Source organism: Convolutriloba macropyga, chromosome 1 (genome assembly GCF_964194025.1).
Source record: "Convolutriloba macropyga chromosome 1, txConMacr16.3, whole genome shotgun sequence".
In the NCBI taxonomy this organism is placed as follows: domain Eukaryota; kingdom Metazoa; phylum Xenacoelomorpha; order Acoela; family Convolutidae; genus Convolutriloba; species Convolutriloba macropyga.
The window spans coordinates 83,438,958-83,456,332 of record NC_134468.1 but is presented as its reverse complement, the minus strand read 5'-3'; the positions used below and the strand labels follow the sequence as shown (position 1 = coordinate 83,456,332).

The following is a 17,375-nucleotide window of genomic DNA, read 5'->3' as shown; positions in this document are numbered from 1 at the left end:
TTCTCTACCTCTATGAACAAGTTATTTGATTTGAAAAAATTCAAATCTGTTGATATGTGCCTATGGAAATACTTTGAAAAAGTTCGTCATTATTCTTCGGAATCTGGCCCCCAAATTTTTCAATACAGAACTCTTTATAAAGCAGAACAGTTATATTTTTCGGAAAATATTTTTTGGTAGTGGTACTCATATACAATTCTGTAAAGCTTCAAATGGCTACTGCAAACAATTTAATTAACATCTCCCTGCTCGCAAAAAATATATAAAATAGGTCTCCAAATTCTCGCATGCCTTCGCAACATTTTTGATTTTCGGTTTACTTTGATCTGTTAAAGCACATTCGCTACACCGGGTATAGCATTAAACTACACCGTAATTCTCGGCGGATTTTTTATTACCTCCATAGATAAATAAATATCAAAGAAATTTAGGATTTGTAACAAGGAGGCTCGGTAATGTGCGTTCGCACTTAAAGCTTCGACACTGCTCATTTTTGGCATAAATGTCTATCAAATGAGGAACTGATAGAAAACCCCGAAAAATTCAAGTATCTTACAAAAAATTGGTGTATGAACAAAAAATTATGCAAATACGTCAGCAGAATTTTAAAAAGCCGCATTAGATTGATGAGATCTGCCGTTATTAAAAAAAGGAGGCAAGACGAAAAACAACAAAAGCAAACAACAACCACAAACATTACATTAATTGCATCCAAAGTTTTATGTCCAATTGTTATTTCTAGAAAAACCTAATAACAAAGTCAAGATAGGATCAGACAAAAATGAAACTAAGCAAGATAACTTGTACTTCACAAGAAAAATTTTGGGACCAGTTCATAATGAGGCTCGGTTACAAATAGACAAGAAAGAACAAAAACATGAATGTTTTTTTTTCTTTTTTGAACTTAATAATTACTAATTCTTATGTAGGAGGGCATTAAGATCTGTCTTTATTCAATTTATTATGCGGTTACAAAATGAACAACAAATAGAGACAACAAACTAAAACTCAATTGAAACCTTCGAGAAAATGATGTCGAAGCCATAAAGCCATAAATTGACTCTCAAAATATGTTTGATTACGCCTTCTGGAATGCCAGAAATGCGCTATGTGACCTCTCATTAACAAGACCAGAAAAAAATTGACAAAAAATAAGAGAAAGGGGGGTAAGAGTAAGAACAACTTTTGCGTTTTTCGAAAACAAAAACTTTCAGAGTACTGAAATCCATTAGATACAAAATAAGAAACTAAATAGGCTCTTTGAATTGTTCAAAACAACCCTTGACACCCGAAAATGTCCTACGTTTACAAAATGACGTCAAATATAGACAAAAACCAAAATTTAATTTTCTGTTTTTTTTGCAAAAAACCCGTGTCGAAGCCATTAAATTTCATAACGAGTTCTTTAAAACCTTTATATATTGTAACCTTGCTCCTATTTGTGACCCCATTAATGTCATATGTGTCCTGTAATTAACGAGACTAGGCAACAAGTACGCACAAAAAAAGAACAAAACTGAGAAGCTAAAAGTGTTTTTTAAACAAAAAAACAATAGATTTCATAGTCACTAAAGCCATCAGTTTACTCAAATCCGAATATAAGCACATTTGATCTTCCATATAAAGCCAATGAGACCAGTCATTCTCCAAAAAATTTCATTCCACGAAAAGACAAATTGAAAACGACAGTTAAAAACAAAAGTAAAAACAAACCAACTAATTTCTCCGAGAAAGTGGTGTCGAAGCTGTTAAAACCTTAACCTATACCTTTAAAGCATATGATTTGTTCATTTGTGCTTTATTTTGAACTCTATTATAGTGTTATGTGAACTGTCAACAATGTGAGACAGTGAAAAATCAGAAAAATATTGTGAAATCAGGAAGTATTACAACTGGAATAACAATAATTTAACGCGTAAAACCACAATAAAAATTAAATTTTTTTAAAAAAAGGAAGAAGAAACAATTTTTCATTGCTCACACTAAACTACAAGTTGGCCAAATTGAGAGAAAATTATTGGCAATTTCAAAAATTTTGAAAACCAAATCGTTTTAAAAGTCAAAAGATCACATGGTTTTGTGTAAAATGTTAGATACAATCAATTGGAACTGCGTAGGAAGCCACTTGGATCTATCACTAGTGAGTTTTGTTTTGAATTGTACAGTTCTATTCAATTAACATAAAAAGCGTCAATTTTTTTTTCAAAAGACCGACTCATTACAATCGGAATTATTTTTGGATTGGAACTGTCCAACATTGGAACAAAACTAGCTTTGTTATTGCTGTTTATCCATTAAGAAGACATAATATTTTCGAATGTTATAGATATAGGTAATTTGTTGGTAAATTGTCAAAATTATATGCTGCTTTTCTGATAATATTGAAGAAAAGTTGGCAAAACACGGCAAAACTTAGATTCCAGATTACTCTCAATGGAAGAGGAGGTAGGACTAGGCCCCTTCGAAGCTTGCAACATTTTTGTTAATGGTTTTTGGGTAGTACTTCCGGCAAATTTTATCAAAGTGGACTAAAGTAGCCTATTTCTTGCAATTTTTGATGAAAAGGGCCGAAATTTCAAATAATTTGCGAAAAATTAATTCAAAATGGTCAACAAAACTCGTCTGTGAAAATCAGATCAACAATACTATTGTTCACAATTTCACAAGTTCACAATATTTCAGTAAAATTGACTGAATAGTCGGCAGAAAGTGCGGAAAATGTGAAAAAAAATTGCAAATCAGTTCCAATTTTCACAAAAATTAACCTCGATAACTCGCTCTAGAAAAAGAAATTCAAAAAGTTTTTTTAATTCCATATTCTTCGCTGGACGGGTTGCAATGATACCATTCACTAATTTCTACGATAAATATAACGATTGGTCAAAATTGACTGAACAAAAAATAACCCATTTGAGTATATAGTTCTCCCCCGCCCCCCTCAAATGGAGTCGGAACAATCATAATGACAAAACATTTCAGCAAAAATGGTCCATTAAAAGTTGTTTATTAAAACATAGTGTTACATTAACTGATAATTACAAACAATTAAATATTGTAATAAATAATAATATTTCAGTTCTCAAGAACAGCGAAAATATCATTCGACTTATTAAGTTTTTTGTTCAGACTATCTTTAAAGCGGTCAAGGTAATCACACAAATCAGTCAGATAAGCTGATTTTAATTTGAATTGACGACAATTTTACTTGAGGCTATTATCTCTGTGATTGATGAGATTTTTTATTCAAAGTTTTCGTGGAATCAACAATCTGGTGTTGCAAGTACCATGATTTGAGAACACTGTGCGATGATTGGTTTTCCGTTCGAGGAAACAAACAGTACAGCAGAGAAGCTTTTTTCTGGGCTTCCATTAAAAACTGTTTCGTCAATACAAGCGTATACCGAGACCAAAAAAAACTGTTCGTAAAAAGAATACCTTGGGCGCTTCCAATTGAGGAATTACACAAAATGAAAAAAGCGCTTAATTTTATGGAAATAATTTTTACATCACACGTGATTACCCTAAAATGGAAACTACTTTCATTCAAAAGTGGAGAGTTGTTTTTTATCCGCGTGTTCATATTTGTCAAAAATGATAAAGATAATCTTCGAAATGAGAAGAATTAGAGGCCAAAAAGTAGATAAACAAAAAAGTAAACACGTAAAACATTATAACATTTCAATACAATGTTTTTTACTCTCGAATCTATCAAAAATCTCGCAGCTCTCAGTATAAAAGTTTATTAAGGTATAGTAGTTCAATCAGGATCAATTGCAGAATAATCACTCTTATTCAATATCCGTTTCCAATAATTTAATTAATTCAGGTTCATACTAAAACATAAGTATAAAAATTCAAAGTGATTGCAGAATAATCCCCAGCTAAATGCTCTACAAACTTTGTATTCTGGGTTAACTTTTAACTAAACTGAGTTTGAGATTGTTTTGAATCTGATATTTTCTTTTTTAACTGAAACGACAATTTTTTCAAAAGTGATGATCACTTCCACGCGTAAAAGCGCAAAAAGCGTTTCCAAATGAAAGCTAACTTCAGCTTAAATTTAAAAGCGCCATTTTGAGGTGCAAAGTAAGTTTCACAAATTAGACTACCACACTTAAAGTAGAAAAAAATGCTGGAGTTTCTATATAAGGCATTGCAGGTTTTTTCTACGCCTCTCTAATTAGAATTATATTTATAAATCTGCATGACAAAAAATTAGAAATCTAGTAATAAGAGTGGGCAATTTTATTCAAAATTTTTGTTTCTTGTTGAAACTCGTAATGATGATTTGCAAAGCTTGATTTCTGATTAAAATTACATCTCATTAAATCAATCATTTTATTGTTCCGACGATTTATCATTTGATTAGGCATTAGTTTTCATAAATCAGTTTCTGGCATAAAATTTAAAATCAGATTGTATGTTAAACTATCTCGTGATGAAACAGAAAATATACACTAGTTTAAATGATTGTTGAGTTTTCAACTTCTGATTTTAAAAAACCAGCGGATAGATTGATAACAAAATGCCCATTTGCTTTTGCAGTAATACATTACTAACGTGCATTTTTAAAAGTCTTCTAACTTTGTAAAGTTAGCCAAAAAGTTATCACAAATGTTATTTTTCGGATATTATTATATAGCTATTTATAACTACATCGATACCAACGCATATTTTCTTTTATTAACAAATATTAGCCAAAAATGTTGAATCAAAAAAATTAAACAAATTTTGAGCAAAGTTATCTAACGCATGCTTTAATTGTACAACGGCTTGTGTTTTCAGCAGTGATAAACAACAGCATAGTTCAAAAACTGACTAAATTTTCTTTTTACATTTGCTGTTCACAAAAGTTGTTTGGCTTCTTCATTAAACAGTATCTACATTGAACGCAGAACCAAAAAAAAGTATATTTGACAAAAAAACCCTCGCGTTTGTTGAAGTTGGTTTCAATTTGAATTTGTTGAAGAAGAAGGGCATCAATTTTCACCATGGCTTGCGAGTCTGGACGATTTTGTTGTCTTGAATGCAAGGGAAGTTACCCTGAGGAATCTATTTTCAAGTGTGAAACTTGTCAGACAGAAGAGGACACAAACAGTGACAGCCAATCAAGCAGCGATCACGTTTATTGCGACACTTGCATACTTCCACATTGCAAAAAGGGACACAAGATAATTGACAGCGTTTCTCAGCCGGTTCTGGTCTGCGACCAACATAAAATATTGCTGAATAAATATTGTCGTGACTGTGATATTCTTCTGTGTTTTAAATGCATGACACAACATAACAACCATAAACTAGCAGAAATTGAAGTAAGAGCGAAAGAAATTCGCATGAAAGTTTTCGAACATCTGACCAATTTTGAGAACATGGAAAAACCTGCCAGAAAACAAAAAGAGCGGGTTTTGGAAACCACCAAAGCGAATCGTGAAAAGCTGCAAAAAGCAGTCAAAGCTTTCGAAAAGACGCAGCAAAGTCTATTGAGCGAGTTAGATGACGCTGACGAAAAATCAAAAATGGCCGTTGAATCTATTCTTGAGAAACAAAATGAACTGCGCTGTCTTCTAAGTTTGAGTTGCCAAAACTTAGTCCATAAATGGAAATATGTTGAAAAAGCGAGCGAAAACGTTCTGATGGCGAAAGTGGATGACGAAAGTTTAATAACAGAGGATTGGGCTGTGCAGGATTTGGTTATGAAATTGAGCAATAAGTGGTTTGAATCTTTGGGATTACATTTAACTTATGTTTCTGATGTTGAGGCTGAACAGAAAATTTATTCAGACACGTACGATGGAGTTTTTTATATAGTTGTCGTAAAAGGAGATTCAATTGCACTGAGGAGACATTCATTAAATCAAAAACTCGATTTTGTGCGTACAATCGAGGAAAATAAATTGTCGGCTTCTATTGAGTCAATTAAAGCAAGGAGTCGGTGTAAGATAATCCTATTTATGTCTGATGGTAGCATTTTGATGGCAGATTTTGACAAGAAATCCATTACACTGTGTGAGATTCCAACTGGGCGGGAATTATTGCATCCATGGTACAATTTTATTAGTGAAAAAGTAGAGTGGCTTTACTGGGACAATGAACACGTTATATGTGCTCACAATGAAAAGTTTAAAATCAAATTCAAAACAAAACCAAAAGTGATGAGTATAGACGAAAATTGTGATGGTGAGTCAATAGATATTTTTTGTGTCTTCGTGAATCCAGGAAGCATGTTGATTACTGTTGTCGATTTCACAACAGAGAAACGGATTGAAATTCCCCAATCAGTCCATGGCTGCAAATCTATCGAATTTATTGACCAATACATTCCTTCCTTTAACATGAGCTTATTTTATATTGTATTGTGGTCAGTTGAAATGAAATCGGTTACTCTCATCCAAATAAAGTGGAGTGTCTTCAATAACTTCAAATCTGAGGTGATAGGTAGAATAAATTGGACTGATGATTTAGAGATCAAAGAGTGCCAAACTGAAAACGAGATTCATGCTTTAAAATTCTCTTTTTTGCCAGCTGTTGAGGTGGATGTTTCCAAAGACAACGCCGCGAGAGTTCAAAGAAAAACCCGCAAATGGGCATTTATGAGTATTGTTAATGAGAGACGTTTGGAGGAGTCACATAATGACATCAATCAATAAAAATAAATTTTGAAAGCAGCTATTCGCCGCTTTTGACATCTTTCGACTTCGCATTTATGCGATCTCACTGTTTTTACTATTTATCTGCTGAATTATAACACCAGAAACCAATTCCTCAATATCAGCCTATTAATTCCTCTCTCACTTCATTCTAATGACAAATAACTGAAGTAATCTCCCCTTTTCGAACAATCCTAATCCATAAACAGCCACACTATCTGGTTTGATAACAATACAGTATGGTTATCCTCTTTGCTTCTGATGTATATATAGTTTTAGTTAGAGTTAAAACAATGCATTTTTAATAACCAATTAAGATTCTGTTCAAAAATCTGTCTGCAAATTGTTACAAATATGTACAAATTTCCCATGCAAATAAATATTGATCAATTTTAATGTTTGCGTCAAATTTGTTTTGAGAAATCAAAAATTTTTGAGAGTCCAAATTCGACACCATTTTTAAACTGTACCTCTAAAGCTATAACCTCCATTATAGCTACAAATCACGGTTATTATTGTGCCATCGAGAAGAATCACAGCATTTTTAAAAACTTTTAGAATAAATCTAGGGCGCAAAACATAGATTTTGTAATTATAACACATGCTAAACAGTTCGTTGTTATTGTTCAATCCCTCCAAACTGTCTGGGAGTTGAGAAACTTTTTTTCGGTTTCACTTTCTTTGGTAGTCAACCATTAGCCGAATGATATTTATTCCTGAGAGGCACAAAATATATATCACTGCAAGGTTCTACAAACGGAATCATCATCGAAGAGAGTTTTTCAAAATTTTTGCTGCTAAAACGCTGCTCGAAATAGCCAATGTATTTAGGGTAATTAGGGTGACTTTAATCACGCTTAGATTTGGTCGATTCAAAACAATTCAAAATGCCCAAAAATGGGCATTTATGTCTAAGGATGAGTACTCTAATAAGGATTCAGATAATGACAGCAACTGATCAAAATAATAATAGCAGTTGTTTGCTGGTTTTGTCATCATTAGACTTTGACTTTAAGCGTTTCCACTGAGTTTAGAATCTATAAGCTGAAATATAACACCATTAACCCATTTTTCAATTACAATATTGTATTTTTTCTCTCACTTCATTGTCAACAAAATAATATCCCGTTTTCCAAACACTACTCTGATTGATAAATAGTTAGTTATATTTTTGATTGGATAATAATAAATTATAATTATTCTCTTAAATTCTAAATACATTCTTACCATATCTGTTTGAGACTGTATAAAAGTTGTTGCAAATTGAAATAAATGAGTATAACATTCACACCATATTTATGTTAATTATCAATTAATTTAAACGTTCTCATCAAATTTGTTTCGAGAAAAAAAATTAGAAGTCGTGACTTATGTGATAATTTTTCAAACTGTGCCTCTCAAATAATAACTTTAAATGATGCCACAACTTAATTTTGTTTTTCTTGTTCAGTTGAGTAGAATCTGCAAAATTTTTTAGAAACCTCCATGATTTTAGTTTATCATTTCAAAAAAGAATTTGTTTTTTGCAATTATAACGCTCACATTAAACAGTTATTTGTCATTTTTACATCCTTTTAAAAATGTTTGGGTTCAAGAACCTTTCACTCGAATTTTGTGTTTGGTCAATTTTATCAGAAAGTTATTTGTTCCTGAGAGGTACAAAATAAATATCATTGAAAGCTTCTAAAAAACAATCATCATTGAAGAGTCTTTTTTTGAAAACAAGAATTGACGCTTTTAAATAGTAGATATTTAAGATATTTAGAGTGACATTAAGCACGCTTGAATTCTTGCTTTACGTGATCAAAATTACTCTCTCTGTCTCTCATTGAATAAATGAAGCAAATGAACTTAAATGGCGCAGTTTGTTACTAAATTTTAAAAAAAGCGTGCCATTTTTGGCTCTAAAAACAAGATTTCAAGCACATTATTTTCATTTGAAGCACTTGAGAGCATAAAACTATCAAAGAATTGAGACACCGTCAGTGTTTGATGATCATTCTGTCTGCGGTTAGAAGGTTGTGCATAGTAGCCGCCCTCATCTTCTCAGACCGCTGTTTTTGTGAGCCTCTTTTTTGCTCTCAAACCAGTTTGAAGCAAAAAAAGTAAACATGCTGGTCTCTTTTTGCAAATTTTTCGGTTGACCGATATGACTAATAGAGTGAATTTTGCATCCTCGCAGCTGAAGCGGCGGCAGTTCACTACTAAAGGTCAAAAGAACAGTGCACCAAAATTAGTGTTTTTTGTTTTTCACTATTTTTTATAAGTGCTTGTAATGCTAAACAATCACCTCCTCGTGGTTCGAATCCCCTTAATGGTTACCTCCCCCGACTGAAACAGGTTGCAATAGATTAGAACTAGTAGTTGGAGAACAATCTTTCCGACGTGAGTAGGTGAATTTTTTAATTTGTCAAACAATTTTTGTTTAATTCCAATTTGCCTTCTTTTTGACATTTTGCGGGTTTTTTTTGAATTTTTGAGATTAGTTTTGCTTTTCTTTCAATCCGTTGAAGGTAGTTTTGGATGTCAGCTGTTCGTCAAAACAAGCTAATATGAACTGAGTCTTTGTTGAAAAAAATAAATCAAAAGCAAAAATAGGATAAACCAACTTCAGATGGACGGTTTTTTTAATCTTTGCTCCTGTTTGTATTAGTTATAAAGTCTAAAACCTATTGCTAACGAATCTAATTTCTATTTTTCTTCATTAGAAATTAGTTGTCTTCCTGACCATGAAATCGATTCGAAATATCTTTCGGTCTTGTTTTAACTTTAATTGGGCCCTGGAACCAACTCCAGTTTTCTACATTTCTAATAATTCTGTCGTGTTATCATTAATGAAGAAAGTCTTTGGAAAATAATACTTTAAACTGCAAAAAATCTTATCAACTTGAAGTCAGTTTAGTAGTCTCTTTGTTTGAAAGGACAAAAGAAAAGGTTAAATATATTTTATTACATAACAATAATGCCCTAAAATTAATAATGTTTTAATTTGAGAGCTTTCCGCAACGTATTGTTTTCTCTAAAGCAAGAGAAAAATTGAAATAAAGAACGTGACAAAATTTGCTGATTGTACTTTTTGACAACAAGACAAACTTTAACATTTTCTTTGAAACAAGTACTGTCAACCTGTCAACATAACTTTAGCCACTTTAGCCAAAGAAATAAACCTCAAGTTCAGAACCACATAAATTATCTACAAAAATTTTTTAGGCCGTTTAGGTAAATAAAGAGTGAACAATCACAAGAAATGAAATAAATGGGGATTGAAGTTCTTTAATATGTGAAGATTACCGTTCTTAATAAATTTCTTAGATATCAATTTGAAGGTGTAAATTGGTCGGAAATCATGTCCACAGATTTTGACGTACACCAACAAAAGGTAGATATCTACGAGCAATATCAAAAAAATCTTCTTGCTACTTCTATTAACTGCTCTAAAAACTCGCAAATAATGCGTAAAATGGCGCGCAACTGAACTTTAACTTCGAAACAAATACAAACATAACCGACTAACGTCGGGCGAATTGCTCTCATACGATCGGCGGGCGGTTGGCTTCGTCAGCAGCTTGCCACAAAGGGGGGGGGGGTGCATCGGGGGCAGATTGGGGGGGGGGGCAACACCGGGGTGTGGGGCAACACCGGGGTGGGGGGCAACACCGGGGTGGGGGGCAACAGCGCGGTGGGGGGAAGGGTGGGGCAATAGGGGGGGGGGGGGGTCTTCAACCTCTAAGAACCGCCCTTCACACCATAAGTATAAGTCTCCAAAACAGTTTGAGCTGAAACAGAGCTGAAAGGCTCTCAGAGCACTTAATGCCCACTGGGCGCTACCTGTTTATCCCGTTTTTGAGGACAAAAAGTCAAAAGCGTCAGACGAAAAATCGGTCAAGCGAAAAATCGCATAAAAAAAGACCGACAGGACTAATATAATTGCTACAAACTTCGTTTGAGGGCAATTAAACACACAAGGAAATACAAACGTACATATACACAATCTTTTCCCAGGCAGCAGATTTTTAGTGTCCTCTCTAAATCTAAGGAAACTACAACAAAAACCAACACCCGAAACAAATTACGGGACCTTGAGCTTTATGCAAAATGTTTTTTGAATAGAACTAAGGCTACAATAGTGCCCCAGTCGACAACGAATGGTTATCTTGCAAGATCTTGCAAGATTCTGGCAAAATCTTGCAAGACGATACATCGTCTTGCAAGATTTTCTTCCAAAATCTTGCAAGATCTTGCAAGATAACCCTTTGTCTTGCAAGAATCTTGCAAGATAACCATTCATCTTGCAAATATGCAAATAAATGGAACATGATCGAACAAGATCAAAATGAGACGCGAACATTGCTTCCCATCAATTTTTGATACATTGTGATACACAATTACAACCAAAATAGCATCAACTTTGTTTTCTTCCGCTCAAACTAAAAATTGAATCAATTTAGAAAAAGAAAGTAAATTGTTTTCCACAATGGCAAAACAAGAAATTTGAAGCACGAATTAATGTAAATAAATGAGAGTAACCAGTATTAATACCAACGGCTCTAATAAAATACAGATATCTGGAATAAATTTTGTTTCAAATGATCTCTGAAAACTCATTCAACTATATTTTGGTAATTTTTTGCGCTAAATGAAAGATAATGCGTCTAAAACAGCCAATGATAGCAGAGCTCGACCGGAACGAACTTGCAAGAATCTTGCAAGATAACCATTCTTCTTGCAAGATCTTGCAAAATAACCATTTTCTTGCAAGATCGTGCAAGATAACCATTTTTTGCAAGAACCTTGCAAGATCTCGCAAGATAACCATCTGGTCTTGACTAGGGTGGCCTAAAAATGAAAGGAGTCAACGCTCTTGGAGTAAAAAAATCAATTAGATTGATTTAGGCAGTAAACTTAAATTAATGCAGTGTTCAGGTTAAGTTATTAGCTCTAATGCTAGAGTGGTTGTTCTACAAATCATTGATTTCACCTTTATACAAGAGATGAATGAAGCTCTAAAAAGTATTGGATATTTTATAAAAATCTAAATTGTGTTGTAAAGCTATGTTGGAAAACTGTGTTAGAAAACTGTGTTGTAAAATTGTTTTGGAAAACTGAGTTAATTTTATAACAGTTGTTCAATATCAATCAGATCAAATGTGTTTTTTGGAGACAATTCTCGACCAGGATGTCAAAAAACACACAAAATAGCAACCCTAGTCGAAACGCAATGTCAAATTTGCAAATAGTTGCAATTTTTCCGGATTAATGTCAGATTCGCAAATATTTTTCAATATATTTTTTTGGCCAATTTTTGATTAAAAAATCTGAGGATAAATTTATAAAAAGAAGTTTTAAATTATTGCGAGAGTTGCAAAATAGTTGCAAATTATTTGCAAAATTATAATTTTGTTTGCAACTTAATAGGAGAATTTGCAAAAGTTTGTATATTAATTTAAAATTTGCAAAACCTGTTTGCAAATATTAGCAAATTTAATACAATATTTTAGAAAGTTTGCAAATCCATTTGCAATTTCTGGTAACCTTGACCATAGGTTTCAACTAAGGAAATTAAAAGAAGGTGGCTAATTATATAGATTTTCCGAACATCATTTTTAAATCATTCGGAAATTATGTACAATTTCTTTTTTGGTCAAATTATCTAATTGACGAGCTTCAGTTTTTAAATTTTCGTTTCTAATGTACTGTCCTTACATATTTTTGTTATACATTTATATATACATATAAATATATATATATGCTTATTTTGACACAAATACACGGAGATTCGTATCCAAGACTGGACAATGTAAATTGTGGGGTGAAAAGAGTACGCCATCCTAAAAACATAATGTCTTTCGACTAACTCAGCGCTGAATTGCTCTGCTACGAATCTCCGTGTATTTGTGTCAAAATAAGCATATATATATATATATATATATATATATATATATATATCTATATATAATTATATATTTATATATATATATATATATATATATATATAAATATAGATATGTATATATATATATATATATATATATATATATATATATATGTATATATGTATATAAATATATCAATCGAGAGATGTACTCAAGGTGTATGAGGAATAGAGAATCACTGATTGCAAATTAGTATGACAGAATCGAACTTTGCAATCCATACCTAGTAGAGTATGACTTAAAATTTGTCTCTACGACAATTTTCTGCCATTTTCACTTTCGTTTTTTAGATATTTTGCTGTCGACTTCGCTGCGCGCAGACACACTTTTGACATTAATGTTGGATCTCGCCAGGTGAAATGTTTACTTATTTTTGACATTTGTTTGCGGAGCGAAATCAAAAGAGATTCTGACAACTGAATTTGAATTCAAAAGACAAGATTATGAACTGAAGTGGTTATCAACAAGTTGAATTGCTATGAACAGACATGTCTGGTTGCCCAGCGAGAAAAGAAATAAATGTGACCAAGAACTATTTTGCAAGCGGGAAATATGAAATATGGTCTGAATAAAATAAAAGAATGAAGATTAAATACATAAGAACTAAATTACTGCAACGTATAAGATTTATTGCACTAAAATAATATAACGATGATTAAGCACTTTTAATCCTGATAGAAATTATACATAAAGGACAATTTTTAATAGTATTAACATATTTTTATAATTTTAAAACTTGGCCTCCTGTTAAATATGTAATAACATTATATGAGCTGGCTGGTCATCATAGCTAGTGATATTTAATAAAGTATAAGTTTGAGTTTTGAGCTTTGAAAAATCTAATCAAAGTTCGTATGAACTTCCTCCTCGTAAATGGTCATAGAGACTGTGTCTTCTTCAGGTGTGCGGCTTCTGTAGTCAGCCAAGTATCTTACTCGCAGGACGGGAGGAGATACATTTCCAATTACAGAAACATGTTTATCTCTTCTGGAGCTTGTTCTGCTGTTGATATAACGGTTTGAACAACAGAGATTTCGGGAGGTTGCAAATTTTAGACATCACCAGCTCTGCGTTGACGTTTTGGTGGGACAGTGATCAAAGAGTCTGAGGATGTTTCTTCAAAACCGTAATAGGTTGAGCTTTGTTTTGTTCTGCCGCCGGATCACTGATCTGTAGTGGTGTTAGTCGAAGTTGATGGAACTTGTTGTAACGCTGGCGACTGTGCTTTTGTCGTGAGAATGATCTATTTGCCCAGCTAGTCGACATTTGTTTCTACGTGGTGGTTCCTGATGGCCGATAATTGAGTACTTTAGGGATGAAACCTCGCATCGCGTGCAATATTTGACTTTGAAGTTGAGACTCTACTTCCCGAATCGCGCTCTTTCATTTCATCTTCTTTGCGAAGAGTAAACTCTTTCACATGGCATTGGATCTTTTCCTCCACTAATTGTTTGCTTTTTTTGGGCCCGCGGCAATCACCATACACCTTGAGTTGGGATTGCCGTTGAAGTTGCGTGCTGATTTTTGCAATGTAACTATTGCGTTCCGTGACCACCAATTTTTCCGGATCATTGATGGTCGAGGTCGTAAGGCTAATCGTAATAATGTTTGATCCTGGGGCAAGCTCATCGTATAAGCCCTCGAGGTTCTTCTCTGACCGACAATTTCTTTGTATTTTTCGGGCCATAACAAGTTCTGAGAGAGGACTGAGCTCTCGTTTAAGCTCTCAAAGTTGTTCCTTGAACTCCACTTTCCGTGTATTTTTTGGGCCAAATTAAGTTTTACCGCTCGTTCTGAGAGACGATCGGGACAACAAAGGGTCGAGAGGAGGAATCTGGATTCGCCATCTGAACTTATCCTATCGCTTTCGTTGGCCTCTTTTTTGTAGCTTTCGCCATTCCTTTTTCGTCCTAGATTGCGCTTCGATAGCCGTTTTCCAATTTGTCGTCGGGAAGGATTGCCTCGGGAGAAACTGTGTCTTCTTATAAGTAAAATTTTATAATGTTCTTTTATGAGAGATTAGACAACTTAGTTGTAGTTGAAATTACTCTCTGCGGGGTATTACTTTTTCTACTAAAGTGTGCTTCGAAGGGCGAGATTTTCAATGTTTTTTGTTTACAATTTCGCAGTTACTCAACAATAGTCTTTAATGCATGCTTTATGTGTAACGAGTTAGTATTTCTTCTTTTATACAAGCAGTTCTATTCTTAATTGTTTGTATCAATTTTTCAACCAGTCCAATTGCTCGATTATCATTAACTGGAGCTTCCATAATATCTATGTTACTCTTTTTACAGATAATTTTCACTTGATATCACAATACGTTTTGCTTGATCCAATCGAATTGAACGACCAATTCCGTGATTTTGTATATACATGTCCAACATTTTTTATTTCATTTGGGCCCTTCGCTTTGTCAAATATACATGCAGTGGGGTATTCAGAAAAACATTGCGCCGAGAAGGTACATTTCGTTCCATATTTCGTCATAGATAGGTCCTCCAAAATCAATTTGTATTTCTTGTTTTGGTCAGCACAAGGTTTACGGGGAAGGATTTGCTTGAGGGGAATTACGGATTTAAGATTCTTACCAATTGCAGTGCAGGGTTTATACTCCATTGATCTGGCAATCAATTCCCTGTTCATGTATGGATATGTGTGGCAATACATATCATGCCTCAGGTACCCGGTTGACTAGAATGTAAGTTATCTAGTAGGGCTTCTGGCAGGAGAATGGCTACCTTTTCATCAGTAGATACACATCCAGACCGTACGTGGAGAAGGGATCCCACCAGTATAAGTGTATGTACGAATTGATTTGTTTTAGTCTTTCCTCGTTGATATTGAGGATAAAATCGCTCACCTCTTTGAGTAACGCATTTTCACTTGTGAGGTACGCTATTAAGGAATTTCCGAAAACCTTTCTTATGATTTTGTCAAATGTGGGTATTCGAGGGCTAGCTGTGAGGGGTATGCTAATATTGGATGATGCGGCCAGCGAAGCGAGTATTGGTGCAGCTGGTGGATCCGTAGCACGGGATGAATCACCAAATCTAAATATATTTACGGGTTTTCTTGATGGCATACTGATTTTATTTGTTGAAATTGTTTTATATGGAGAGGAGTTCAAATTACAAACCAATTTTGATTTGGAGCTGAAACGGTGCAATTTTGTGTAAAAACCACTGGTTTCATGCTTGTTATTTGATCTTTGCGACTATGATAGGAATGTCTTTTAATTAGCGCGAAATTTGTCGTACATAACTAAGTTTAGCGCACTGCGTGAGAATTGGTTTTCTTCATTTCGAAATTATGAATGAAATGAGGTGGATTTTGCTTAACAAGTTTAGTGTGAACTGGTATTTGCGACGCGGGCTATGCATTCTTAGAACACTTTATATTGTAAATTGGTATTTAACAGGTGATTTCGCTTAGCGGTGGACATGGGAATCGCATGAGTGTGCAAGAGAGTAGCAATTGTCGTAATTGTTTTTGTTGAATTTATGTCAGGTTCGCTTTGTGGTGTGCTTCACGGTGCGGGACTATGTGTTTTAGGCAAATTGTAATAAAGCGGTGCGGATTGAGTGGAACTTGATTTTATTTAAAATGCCGAAGTGGAAATTTACTCCTAATTTGCGACAACGAATTCCATATCTTAGACAGAGACTTTTTTGCTTTATGATTTGGGTGTCGAGAAAAGTAATCAGTGATACCCCTTTTTCGCCCCTGTTCCACGACTGTTGTAAGATTTTTTGAGCCTTTTTTTAATATTGATGGAAGTACTCTGTGGTCTATAATAACTTTAAACTGTTTTTGCTGCCAATAGATTTTAAAATACTCACTGGACTACATCTAAGAGTTTAAAATCATTAACTCTGTATTTTTCGTCGCAAGGATATAGACATCCAGGTGTATATCCATTGGGTTTCCACCCGTCTGCTACTGTTTATATAGAGCAGCACCTGTACCGGGTGGGTATTATATTGCATTAACCATTGCCGGAATGAGAGTCCTGTTGTGAGCTTGTAATTTGTGCTGATTTTGAATCCCGAGTTCCATGGCGACAGCCAGCTCAAAAGTTTGCCTCTGTTCCACTGTTTGTTTCAATAGCTCTTTTTGAATATCACTCTCGGTTAAGTTGGTGATGAAAACTTATCTGAATATTGATTCTTCTCCATTTTCAAATTCACAGTCTTCCGATAGTTCTTTAAATTTGCCGTAGAAATGCTCAACTGTTTCTACCCGGAGTTGTGTGTGATGAAAAAAATGTGCCTATGGAACGTTATGTTTCGAAGTCTATTGAATGCGTCCCCCACAATGTTCCAAAGTTCTGCGCTTGTGAGTGTGTTTACCATTGTGTGCATTCTGGTATTCTTGCTGTTAAGAATTCTACCCCCACACCGATGCTAAGATAGAGCACTGAGACAGTTTTTCGGTCGCGAAGTGGCAGCGGTTTATCTCCACACACAATGCCAGCTTCAAAAAGTCTTGGGCATTTGTTTTGCCAATTCATCTTGTGTTGGTCGCTTCGTGCATTTCGTTCCTTTTACGATTGTGCAGAACCGATGATCGTTTGTTCGTATTTGGATCCAGGGGCAATTCTACCATTTCTGGTTTAGGGCTGAGAAGTGTATCCAGGATGATATTCTCTTTGGCTAACAAGGCTAATTTTTAGTGTACCCTCCATTTTTTCCATCGGAGAGAGGTGGGTCGAGTGTAGGTTTGTCCCAAAAAGCATCAATTCCCAGGTCAGTTCATTTTTTGCTGGCTGCGCCATGTACTTTGTTATTTTGCT

The 17,375-nt window shown here is 34.3% G+C and overlaps 1 protein-coding gene across 1 annotated transcript in view; it reads left to right on the top strand.

Annotated features, from left to right (window-relative positions):
* The window catches only part of LOC142352206 (uncharacterized), a 354,267-nt gene that overhangs the window by 224,945 nt on the left and 111,947 nt on the right, over positions 1–17,375 (top strand). The gene's annotated exons all lie outside the window — the stretch shown is intronic.